This window comes from Acipenser ruthenus, chromosome 54 (assembly GCF_902713425.1).
Source record: "Acipenser ruthenus chromosome 54, fAciRut3.2 maternal haplotype, whole genome shotgun sequence".
NCBI lineage: Eukaryota > Metazoa > Chordata > Actinopteri > Acipenseriformes > Acipenseridae > Acipenser > Acipenser ruthenus.
Window position 1 is genome coordinate 5,654,221 of NC_081242.1, and position 12,196 is coordinate 5,666,416.

A 12,196-nucleotide genomic window follows, 5' to 3' on the forward strand; every position below is an offset into this window, starting at 1 on the left:
ATTTGGGGAAGCTTTTCAGTCATTTTTGAAAAAGTTTTTTTTATTTCAGACAGGTTTTTTTTAACATCCCAATATCAGCACCACAGTTCCCCTGTCCTAATCCTGCACCACCCCCCCCCCCCCCCCCCCCCAAACTAAACGTGGTGTAACTGGCTAATCTCATGCTAATGTCTGTCGCCCCGGCAACGTGCCTTCAGAATCGCTTTGAAGTGCGGCCCAGCACATTCTCCACTCCCAGGCTTTGTATTGTGGATTTCACTCACTCAAGCTTTTTTTCTTTCTCAGGGTTTTACTCCACCCCCTCTCCTTTTATCTTTCATTCATTTTCTAATTCTCTCACTGTATTGCTCTCTCTCCCTCTCTTTCCCTCCCTCAGCCCCTCTCTCACTTTCGTTCTCTCTCTGCCTCACTCCCTCAGTTCCTCTCTTTTCGTTTACTTTCTAATTTTCCTGTCCCCTTATAAAATGTTTTAGCTTTACCAGACCTCTCCATGCTTTACAATGCTTCCCTATGCTTTACCAGACCTCTCCATGCTTTACAATGCTTCCCTATGCTTTACCAGACCTCTCCATGCTTTACAATGCTTCCCTATGCTTTACCAGACCTCTCCATGCTTTACAATGCTTCCCTATGCTTTACCAGACCTCTCCATGCTTTACAATGCTTCCCTATGCTTTACCAGACCTCTCTGTGCTTTACAATGCTTCCCTATGCTTTACCACACCTATCTGTGCTTTACAATGCTTCCCTATGCTTTACCAGACCTCTCTGTGCTTTACAATGCTTCCCTATGCTTTACCACACCTATCTGTGCTTTACAATGCTTCCCTATGCTTTACCACACCTCTCCATGCTTAACAATACTTCCCTATGCTTTACCACACCTATCTGTGCTTTACAATGCTTCCCTATGCTCTGCCATACTTCTCTGTGCTTTACAATGCTTCCCTATGCTTTACCAGACCTCTCTGTGCTTTACAATGCTTCCCTATGCTTTACCAGACCTCTCTGTGCTTTACAATGCTTCCCTATGCTTTACCACACCTATCTGTGCTTTACAATGCTTCCCTATGCTTTACCACACCTATCTGTGCTTTACAATGCTTGCCTATGCTTTACCAGACCTCTCTGCACTTTACAATGCTTCCCTATGCTTTACCAGACCTCTCTGTGCTTTACAATGCTTCCCTATGCTTTACCACACCTATCTGTGCTTTACAATGCTTCCCTATGCTTTACCACACCTATCTGTGCTTTACAATGCTTGCCTATGCTTTACCAGACCTCTCTGCACTTTACAATGCTTCCGTATGCTTTACCAGACCTCTCTGTGCTTTACAATGCTTGCCTATGCTTTACCAGACCTCTCCATGCTTAACAATACTTCCCTATGCTTTACCACACCTATCTGTGCTTTACAATGCTTCCCTATGCTCTGCCATACTTCTCTGTGCTTTACAATGCTTGCCTATGCTTTACCAGAACTCTCTGCACTTTACAATGCTTCCGTATGCTTTACCAGACCTCTCTGTGCTTTACAATGCTTACCTATGCTTTACCAGACCTCTCTTTGCTTTACAATGCTTCCCTATGCTTTACCAGACCTTTCTGTGCTTTACAATGCTCGCCTATGCTTTACCATGCTTTCACTGTGCTTTATTAAACTTTGCTATACTTTTACTATGGGGAACTTTTATAAGTCGTCCAGATAAAAATCTTCTAAGATTCCCTCATTAAAATCACTGTTTATGTACAATAAAAACAATGGGGAAATAAGTGTGCAGTATGATCCTGGATCATTTGGATAGAGGCCATCGTCTTACAACTTCTATTGTGGACATCAAATCTATTTTTTTTTTTAAACCACAGCTCAGATTAATGTATATCTGTCTTTTTTTGCAGTCCCCTTCTCTGTTCTTTGTCTCTTTTATCTCTCCGTTCTATTTTGATGGTAATGTATCAGCGCTAATACACTTTGAGCTTGAATTAACAGCCTCCCAGTCTGCAACTCATTCATTGTTCTATCCCTCTCTCTCTCTCTCCTCCCCCCGTTGTTATTTCTAGGTTGAAACAGCAATTCTGAATTCACAGAACTTCTTTCTTTTAAATAGACCTCATCTAGAATACTGTGTCCAGTTTTGGTCACTTCACTGTGAAAAGGAATGCACTTGAGAGGGTACAGAGAACTAGGCTGAACCTATCAGAGCTGGTAAAGGAGGCGACATAACTGAACCAATACTTTTAGTGCAGTACAGAAAGCAGGACTAGAGGAAACAGTTACAAATAAAGCAAATCACTGGGATCCTTTGGCAAAATCAAGACCCAACTTGACAAAGTTCTGAGATCAATCAGCTACTATTATTATTTATTTCTTAGCAAATGCCTGTATCCAGGGCGACTTACAATTGTTACAAGATATCACTTTATTTTTACATACAATTACCCATTTATACAGTTGAGTTTTTACTGGAGCAATCTAGATAAAGTACCTTGCTCAAGAGTACAGCAGCAGTGTCCCCCACCTGAGATTGAACCCACAACCCTCTGGTCAAGAATCCAGAGCCCTAACCACTACTCCACACTGCTGCCCTTACTAGGAACCAGACTAGCTTAGATGGGCCAAATGGCCTCCTCTTGTTCTTACGTTAAAGAAATCTCTTCAGTCCAGTAGAAAAGAAGAGAAGGGGGGGGGTTTGGGTGAAGTTTTTAAAATCCTAAATAAGAAAAGTGAACCCAAGATACTGCATCTAATGTAGCACTGAGTAGAACGAAACGGCATAAATGTGAGATGAGTAAAAGTAAGTTTATATAGAAGGCAGGAAGCACTTTTTACACCATAATAAATGCATAGAATAGCTTACCAGGTGAAGTAATAGGATCTATAAAATACTGGGAACATTAAAAAAAAGAAGAGCGATTCTGTGCTCCCCCAGCAGGGGAGAATGGTGGGCTAACAACGGATGAACCTTGATGGGCCGAATGGCCTCTTCTCGTTCGCATTAAACATTTCTCCTTTCCTTATGTACAGATTAATTTACCTTGTAAAACACGCTTTGCTGAAAAAAAATATATCCTGTTCAAATGCAGGATAATTTCCAAATAATAATATTTTGAAAACTAAAAACCCTGGTGCCTTATAACTGCTTATCTGTCCTTTATGTGCTGTGAATAAAGGCTTTTTGGGTGAGAGCCAAAGATCTTTGGGAAGCGAAAAGGATTTTGTGAAGATTATTTTTAGTCGTGTAGCACAGCAACCCCTCACAAAGAATGCAGACTGCCGCTGTGTTTGTACTGCGACCAAAGCAAGTGGAGCCCTCTGGTGGCATCAATCTAAAACAACTGGAAGATTTTCTGGCACAATTTATTTTGAAGGGCATACAGACCACCCAAGTGACCCGCATTCCGTGGGTCACAACCGCACATTGACATTAAAACCCGCAGACCCGCCACAGTCATTGTACAACCCGCAAAATAAAACTGATATGTGAGAAGTTTGTGATTATCAACATATGATTGCATGTGCGCGCCATTCATTGACGGGTTCTTAATTCAAGTACGTTAACCTACGTTGATGCTAAATGTAATTGTATTAATTTAGGTTAGGTAAATCATTGTCGTCGTCGTCAGTGGTTCTGACCGGACAGTAAACTAAAAGTACGGTTCTTGCGAGTCTTTCTTACTCAATGTTTGTTGCCGTTTGGCCAGTGTTGCCAAGTCTCACGAGAAAAAAAAAGCGACACCACCAACAATTGTAAGTCGCCATGATTTCCATTACACAAGAGTAGATGTTAAAACTTCATGCTGATTTGAACTAATCGCTAAGTCTGCAAAGAAATAAATAATAATAATAATAATAATAATAATAATAATAATAATAATAATAATAATAATAATAATTGTATTAACATGATATACAAAAAAACCGGAATGGAGTTTTGTTTCACTGGAGCAGGATTATGAAGTTTGGCTGTATAAAATGGATCAGGCTCGGATTCCACTCACCCGTCATTGTCATCCAACAGTAGCGCTGTACGCATCTTAGCAAGGCAAATTTACCAATGAAAATAAACTACGTCGACGTCATTCAGTAGCTGTATTTCAAACCGTTATTGTGTATTCTCGTAGAAAGTGCATACTACTAAAGTAAAAAAAGAAATGAAGACAGGACACTAAAAATCCATAGTAGCTTTTTTTAAACAGCCCCAGAGCCAAAGACTGGAACTTGCACACCCGCGGAGCAGAGTTTTAGTTGCTGTAAGCTTAGGTAGTTTTTGTTACTGCCTTTTTATACCGTATCCATAAAACAGTAACTGCATTTATCCTGCATGATGGCAGATTTGGCAGATGTGTGATTCCTAAATATTTTTTTTTAGCAGTTGGAAATAAGTAACTTAGTGATTCTCTTAACTGTTTAAATTGTGCGCCAAAAATGGTTACCATGGTGTTTTGTTTGTCAAATCGCATCCTGCTGTTGATTGTTCTAAATATTTCGTCTTTTTTTTATCTTGGCTCGTTAAGAGGTTTGCCAGAATGTTTTGAATGCCTTGCCGTTGTTTTGTATTGTCTTTTTCTTCAAGTCTCCTCGCTGTGCAGTAACGTGTTTTATTTTTGGTTCTGGACTGCAGGTGGCGCCCGGTCCCAAGAAGAAAGCGGGTAGGCTTTGCTATTTTAATGATGAGTGGTTGCAACTCCTGAAGTATGAGAGCTGGCTTAGGAAGACGACTGAAGACTCGGGATTCTGTTCAATTTGTCGTGTTCAATTCACTGAGAAATTTGATACTATAAAAGCTGCCAAGCACCATGTAGATACTGAAGGTCAAAAACGAAAGGGCACTGGTGTAGCGTTATAAAGTGGTACATCATCACAATGTGGTACATGTATCAAAACTTGACCTGTGTAATGTCAGAAAGTGGTACGCTGTCACATTGAAAGTGGTATGCTGTGAGGTTTTGGTACAGGTGCAATCAATTGGGATGTGAGTGTTTTCCTATTGTCAAACACATTTACCATTAATTATACATTATTTTTTGCAAACCATTAATCATACATATGTTGTTTTTTTTTTTGCAAACTTGAACTGGAAGCAGACAATCAGTTTCTCTAAAAAGAAAAAAAAAGCAATTCACGACGAACAAGACAAAATGAGAAGTTCACCACTAAGAAGTAAAAAAAAGTCCCAATGTATTGCATATGATAAATATTCACAGACTTCTTTCTTAATGGTGGAAAAATATGATAGATTTCCAAGGAAGAACAGGTGTGTGTAGCTGAACGTATTTATTATTATTATTATTATTATTATTATTATTATTAATTATTAATTTATTTCTTAGCAGACACCCTTATCCAGGGCGACTTACAATTGTTACAAGATATCACGTTATTTTTTACGTATAATTACCTATTTATACAGTTGAGTTTTTACTGGAGCAATCTAGGTAAAGTACCTTGCTCAGGGGTACAGCAGCAGTGTCCCACACCTGGGATTGAACCCACGACCCTCCGGTCAACTGTTGTTTTGTTGTGTTTTGTTTTTAAATCAATGTCAATGTTTTTTTTCAGTTAAGCCAGTCACGGAAAACGTTCATAGTCCATTTTGTCTGGTGCTTGGTGTTTTCCTCAGTTGTATTCATTTCTAGGTTAAATCTGCTTCATTTACCTCAGTATGGCGAGATGTTGACATTTTCATTTCTTTTTCAATGTTTTCAGCTGCAGGATACTTACTGACTCGAGTGGTGGTGTTTACCCAGGCGTACAGTTACAGTTGGCGTATTGATCTTGTTTACTGTGATGAGGCCACTTTGGAGAAAAAAGTTCCGCACTGTTGTGTTATCACCAGATATCTAATGGCTAGGGAGAAGGTGTCAGCCAATCAGAATCTAGTATTTTCACTAACCTTTTAATAATATGCTTTACCATACCTCTCTGGGCTTTACAATGCTTGCCTATGCTTTACCATACTTTCACTTTGCTTTATTACACTTTGCTGTGCTTTTACTATGGGAAATTTTTATAGATTCTGCTATAGATGCTGTTCACTTCTTATTACTTGCCATCTTTTTAACATCAGATCAGGGTTTATTTCTTCTGGCAATACGCTGCTGTGCACTAGGTGCTGCATAACAGATTACCTTTTTTATAAAGTAACTTATCCAACACTGTGGAGACTGTAGGTTATCTAAAGAACGTGACATTGTGGGTTCTCAAGATTTCCCAGGACCCTCCTCTATGCATAATGAATGGTGTAATTACCAAAACAAACATTCTTTTGTGCAATGTTAGGCCTTGAAACCAAATAAACAGACTTCATCCACACTATAAAAACCTTTAAAAGGCAGTCGGTTTGTTTTGTTCACAAAAAGCATTGCTTGGAAATGACTACATTTAAAGGAATACAGAAACAGGTTTTCAGATACAGTAGTATGTGTTTGCATTGGGTGCGCCGCCTTCTGAGGCAGGTTTAGGTATAGTCTGTGAGGGAACATGAAGGCACTTTGTGGCATGGAACTTGGTTTCAGGAGACTAGGTTTCAGGCCACTGCATGGCACACCAGGGGAGACTTGGGGTTTGATTCAGCAAAGTTGCCTCAAACTAGGTCTCCCGTTCTGCTGGAACCAGGTTCCTAAGAAAGTGGCTTGGTGTTCCTTCAGCTTTACAGTTGTGTTTTAAATATTTGCATATTGTGAATTAATGTAAAATAAAGAACCGAATGAGTATGATAAATATAAGGTGGACGGACCAGTGATAATGTTAATAAAGTGAATAAGACAAAAGCATTTTTTTTTTTCAGATGAGATGAGAGGTGGTTAAAGATCAGGGAACACACCTCATGAAGATGTGTTCATATTAAAGATTTGCTAGTGTTGAACCTATCTGCCCCTCCTCTGTATGACTCCTGGTTTGCTAATGTCCAAAGAGAGGCAACTGTTACAAAATGGCCATTTTCTAGCACGTGGATCTGTGTAGTAAGGGTGTGGATCTCTTATCAGCTCCTGTAATAACATTAAATAAAAATATATGTTTGTTTGTTGTTACTATTTGGTTAATTCCATACTCAAAGTTACCTTCATATGCATGACTATATATTTACTCTAAGTGTATTACATGTTTACAATATGCTGCGTACCTCAACTTGTTCTGGAGTAAGTCAAAAGTGACTCTGGACTCTTGAAGTGTAAGGAGGCACCACTTCTGAGACATATTCTGTTATTTTAACAACTTCCCTGGAATTATAATATAGATTTCTCACTTATTGAAAACCTCACAGTGTAAAATTTTTAATTATCAGTAGCCAATTATATTGAAATAAAAGGCACTTCTGTGAAGATGTTAGACCACTTTGTGCTTTAATTAGACATCTGAAAGAAAAACTTCTAAAAAGTCACACGTTACATTTGAAATATTTGCCTTCCTCTTGCTTATTATTACCCACAACAGCACTTGCCAGTGATACAATATATTCAGTGAGAGACCAGACATATGTATAGATTAGATTGTATTTAAACAGCTGATACACATACAATAACGGCAGCTAATCAACAGCCTATTAAGAATTTATGATTCATACATTATATTTGAGTCCCAGATCTGTTAGAAGAGCAATAATTATTTAGACATGAACGTGTGGAACCTGACTTTGTGATTACATAATGTGAAAGCATACAACATATGTTCATATTGTTTATGTATAGCAACAGGTTTGCAATATACCTTTACTGACGATGCTGTAACTCACTCTATTGCATCCGTTTCTTCTGCAATCCAGATCTCGCACAACTCCCATGTTTGTTCAGTGTGTTCTTCTGCAGTTCCCGTACCAAAGCTGTCCATGCTCCGTCTGCACAGACCGTGACGTCAGCGATAGATTTCTAAATTTTATATAAAGAAAGTAAAACACTTGTGTTCTAGAGGAGGTCCGCTGTCCAGTTCACTGCTCTGGGAATGTGCGCCGCCCACAGGGACAACAGGTTCCTCTGAGCCCACATCAAAAGCGTGAAGGCAATGCGATGCAAATCCGGGGACTGTACGCCACCACTGTTGTGTTGTCCGTCCGGACCAACACGTGTACCTCTTAGCACTGGGAGGAAATGGTGGAGAGCAAGGGAGACTGCCTGCAACTCCAGCATGTTTATATGCAGGGACATCCAGTGGTCCGACTAGGATCCGCGGAATTCCTCTGCCTTCCCAGACTGCCCCCCAACCCAAGTTGGAGGCGTCTGTCGTCATCACTTGGTGGTTCAACACCACTCCCGTGTTCACACCCTCGTGCAGGTGAGAGGTCGTCCTCCACCAGCGTAGGGATGTAGGTGGAACGCATTGAGCCACGCTTGGGCGCATGCGGAGTAGACCCAGCTGAATGGCCGATATGGCTGCGGCCGTCAGTCAACAGTTTTTGGCACCACATCAGAGTGGTTGACCTTGGATAGCTGCTTGTCGTCTGACAGGTATGTGTGCATCGTACTGGAGTCAAGCTGGAGCCCCAAGTACTTTGTGCACTGCACCGGTGTAAGCCGACTCTTTGCATCATTGATGGCGAGGCCCAGCCTCGCCAGATGCTCTGTCACGACCGTGTGGGCCACTGCTCCCTCTCGCAACTGGGAACAGATCAACCAGTCGTCGAGTTTATTACTCTGATCCCCTGCAATCACAAGGGGGCCAGAATAGCGTCTACACACTTTGAAAAAGTATGAGGAGCTAGGGAGAGGCCGAATGGCAGCACAGCGATCTCGTAAATGCTTCCCTGAAAGGCGAAGCGGAGATACTTCCTGTGCTCTGGATTAACGGGAACGTGAAAATACGCGTCCTGTAAGTCCATGTGGTGAACCAGTCGTCCAGCCGGTGAGTCAGCATCTGGAACCTCCTTTCTTTTAAGAACGCATTGAGAAGCCTCAGATCTAGGAAGGCCAGTACGCCATCATATAGATCGTCAGTACACTCGTCGTGTTTGCCAGACGGGTTACCTGTGCCTCCGCTGCATACGCCCTCTTGAGGTGCATTTCCGTCACCCTGCACTGCGGGTTTGGACACACCATATCTCTGGTTAATCCTCCCACCGGCGGGGCCTTGACCAGGGCCGCGATGGTGGAGTTTACTGCGGGGAACCCTGCTAGGCCCAGCTTTTCCGCGCCTTCCAATTTGGCAAGCTGTGCGGCCTGCTTCAGCACGCTTGGAGCTGAGGCGGGACGATCCCAGGAAGTCTGGGAAGGCCGGGAACTTTTGAGGACGAGGAGCCATCGCCTGCGTCCGGAATATGGACCGGCGTGGTTCTGCCGCTGGCGTCCAGGGGATCAGCATGAACGCTGCAGCGCGCCCCATCAGAGCCGATGTTGAGTCCGACAGCGGAGGAGCGCTGGCTTCCGAGACCACCTCAAAGCTAGGTTCCGCCTTGGCCGGGGGTTTGGGCTCCCCTCCTACCTCTTGTGCCAGCTGGGACACCTCTCCCCGTTCACCCTGATCTCCCCTGGGGGAGGGAGGGTATGGCAGATGGGGCTGTATTGGAGCTGGGACTGCGGCAGGAGCCGCAGGTGCCTGTTTAGACAGGAGCTCCAGGACATGGGCCATCGGGGCTTTCAGGTCCATAATGTCCCTCGCCCTCTTAGAACACTTCACCCTTCTCGCCTGCAGGGATGGGGAGCGACTACGGGGGTCATGTGCGTCGGGGATGTCCAGCAGGGGGTCCTGGGACAGTTCGTGGAGGAGGGGCTCTGGGGCTCCGAGAGCTGCAGACGGTCCAGCCACCGAGGACGCAGAACTCGCCCTTGTGGCCATCTCCAACCTGGTATGCTTGTCCTCCTGAGGGATCTTAGCCCTGCAGGACGTACAGGGGTGGAACACAGACTTGCCCGACATCAGCTCGGTGTTCTGCACCGAACACCGCTTGCACTGGTGCACCGTGTGCGTTATACAACGTACACTGCAGTATATAGCACCGTGCGTTCAAGCACCAATTGTACCGTGTATCGTGTGCACCGAGCACTGTGTGTACTGTGCACCGTGCGTACCGAGCACTGTGCACACCGAGTACCGTATGGCACTGTGCGTTCATGCACTAGTGCTGTAGCAGTGGGCATCGTGCACTATGTGTGCTGAGGACCGTACGCACCGAGTACCGTGCGTCCGTGCACTAGCGCTGTAGCGGTGAGCACCGAGCACCGTGTGCACAGTGCATACCGAACTTCGTGCGCAATGTGTACCGTGCGGCACCATGTCCATGCACTGGCGCTGTAGTGTAGGGCACCGTGCGCACCTAAATACCGAAGTACCAAGGGCTATGCGTGCACCGAGGTACCGAAGCACCGGGGGGCAGCTGTGTAACCGCGTGGTCACACACCTGGTCAGCGTGTAGCATACACCAGAGAGACACAAGGGCCGAAGCCGCGGCGGGCAAGTTGAAGGCAGACAGCAAATAACCACGGTAGAAAACAGATGGGTGAGAACACACTGTTGTTTGTTCAGAAGGCCTGACTCACTGAGGTAGGCGGCCCCACGCAACCGGCGAGGTCTACTCTACAGCGGGGTGAAAGTAAACAGCGCCCGGTGGAGGAATACATGGCTGGGTGGCTGTTGTAAACAACCACACTGCAGCTAATCCACAGCATGACCTCGAAAAACAGGGCCGTGCGGTCTAATACAGAGACAGTGGACGCGCAGCGGCAGCCTAACAGCAAGGCCAACTTCAGCTGCCAGGCGACGGCTAGGGGAATCACTCGACAGCGGGGATGTGGCAAGGCCTAGCCTCGTGGAGGAAATGTATTCTCCCAAGAAAGAAATAGACAATCACTCATGCGAGGTGACTACACAGACAGTCGCTCACACACAACAGACAGTATAAGAAAGAGCAGCCTACAATGCAAGCGCGGAGGCTGCTGAAAGACAGAAAGACAAGAGACTCGGTTTTTAGAGAGTCGCTGATTCCAGGAAAGCAGCAAGCCGGCTTTCAGCACGAATGCAAGGGAAATACAATCGACTCGACTCGAGAAGTTCTTTTCTATCGCTCAGCTAAACACAGAGGTCTTACCGTACTGTCTTTAGAAGGAGAAAGAGAAATGGCTTCCTCAGGATGACGGTTTTAACCCTTCGGTGGGTGGGACCAAGTGCGTCATCCCAGGAAGGGGCCTATCGGAAGCTCACCAATACCTACCCAATGGGCAGAGATATCCCATAGTCAGCATGGTGGTCATCTTCGAATTGAAAGGGAACTCGTTATAGCATCTACAATGTAACTGCAGCACATCAAAGGCCTTCTAATCAGCTACAGTATTTATCGTTTTTATATGCCCCTTAATTTTAACAAAAAGTTTGATCATAAGCATTGGCTGTGTCTCGGTTTTAAAACTACGGTTCACAACACAACAGTGGAACGACCACAGTACTACCACGCAGTAATTGTAGGGCAGTATTGCCACGTGTGAAATCTTTAACAATATGTTTAACAAAGCCCAAACGAAAATGCTTTTATTTGCTTCGAAATCATTTCAAACTGGTTAATAGACTAGTAAGCACTGGCAAAATCAGTTTTATACAGTGCAAAACATTTTAACGTTTTGTTTTGTTTCTGGACTTTGCGATACCTGCATGAAGCCTGCATTAATAGTCCTATTGACAATAACAACCAACCATTTTGTTATAGAATTTCAACAAGTCTGACACAAACAACTTGGACTGTTACTTAATTAAACCCTTCTAAAAAAAGAACACAAAAAACTACAGTAGCAGGCAGTTTACACTGCCTCTGGGTTTTTAAATCCATTGATGGAAATGTCCCATCTGCTTGATCAAGCATATTGGCTTTATCACTGCCATTCTCATATCCACTTTGATATGTGACACTTCATTTCTCTTGTCCAGCGTTTCTTTAATCTGTTCTGTATACCAGTCTGACAGAGGGCGGGATTCACTACCAGTACTGTATGATTGGTGGAAGTATTATTGGCGATCCAATCAAAATAGCCAATAAAGCCCAAATAATGTATCCACCCATTATACGGTATAGCCTAGGTTAAGATGTGCACTGCAACATAAATGTATTTATTTAATTAAGACATTTTAAAAACCTGAACCTTCTCGCCCCCCCTCCCCGCCCCAGTTTGAGAACCGCTAATTGTGTGGGTGCAATTACCAAAGCTTAAAGAAGCATTGTCCTCCCTCATTAGCTCAAGCCCCCTCTTGTTCGGCTGATCTTCCTGGTTACCAGAC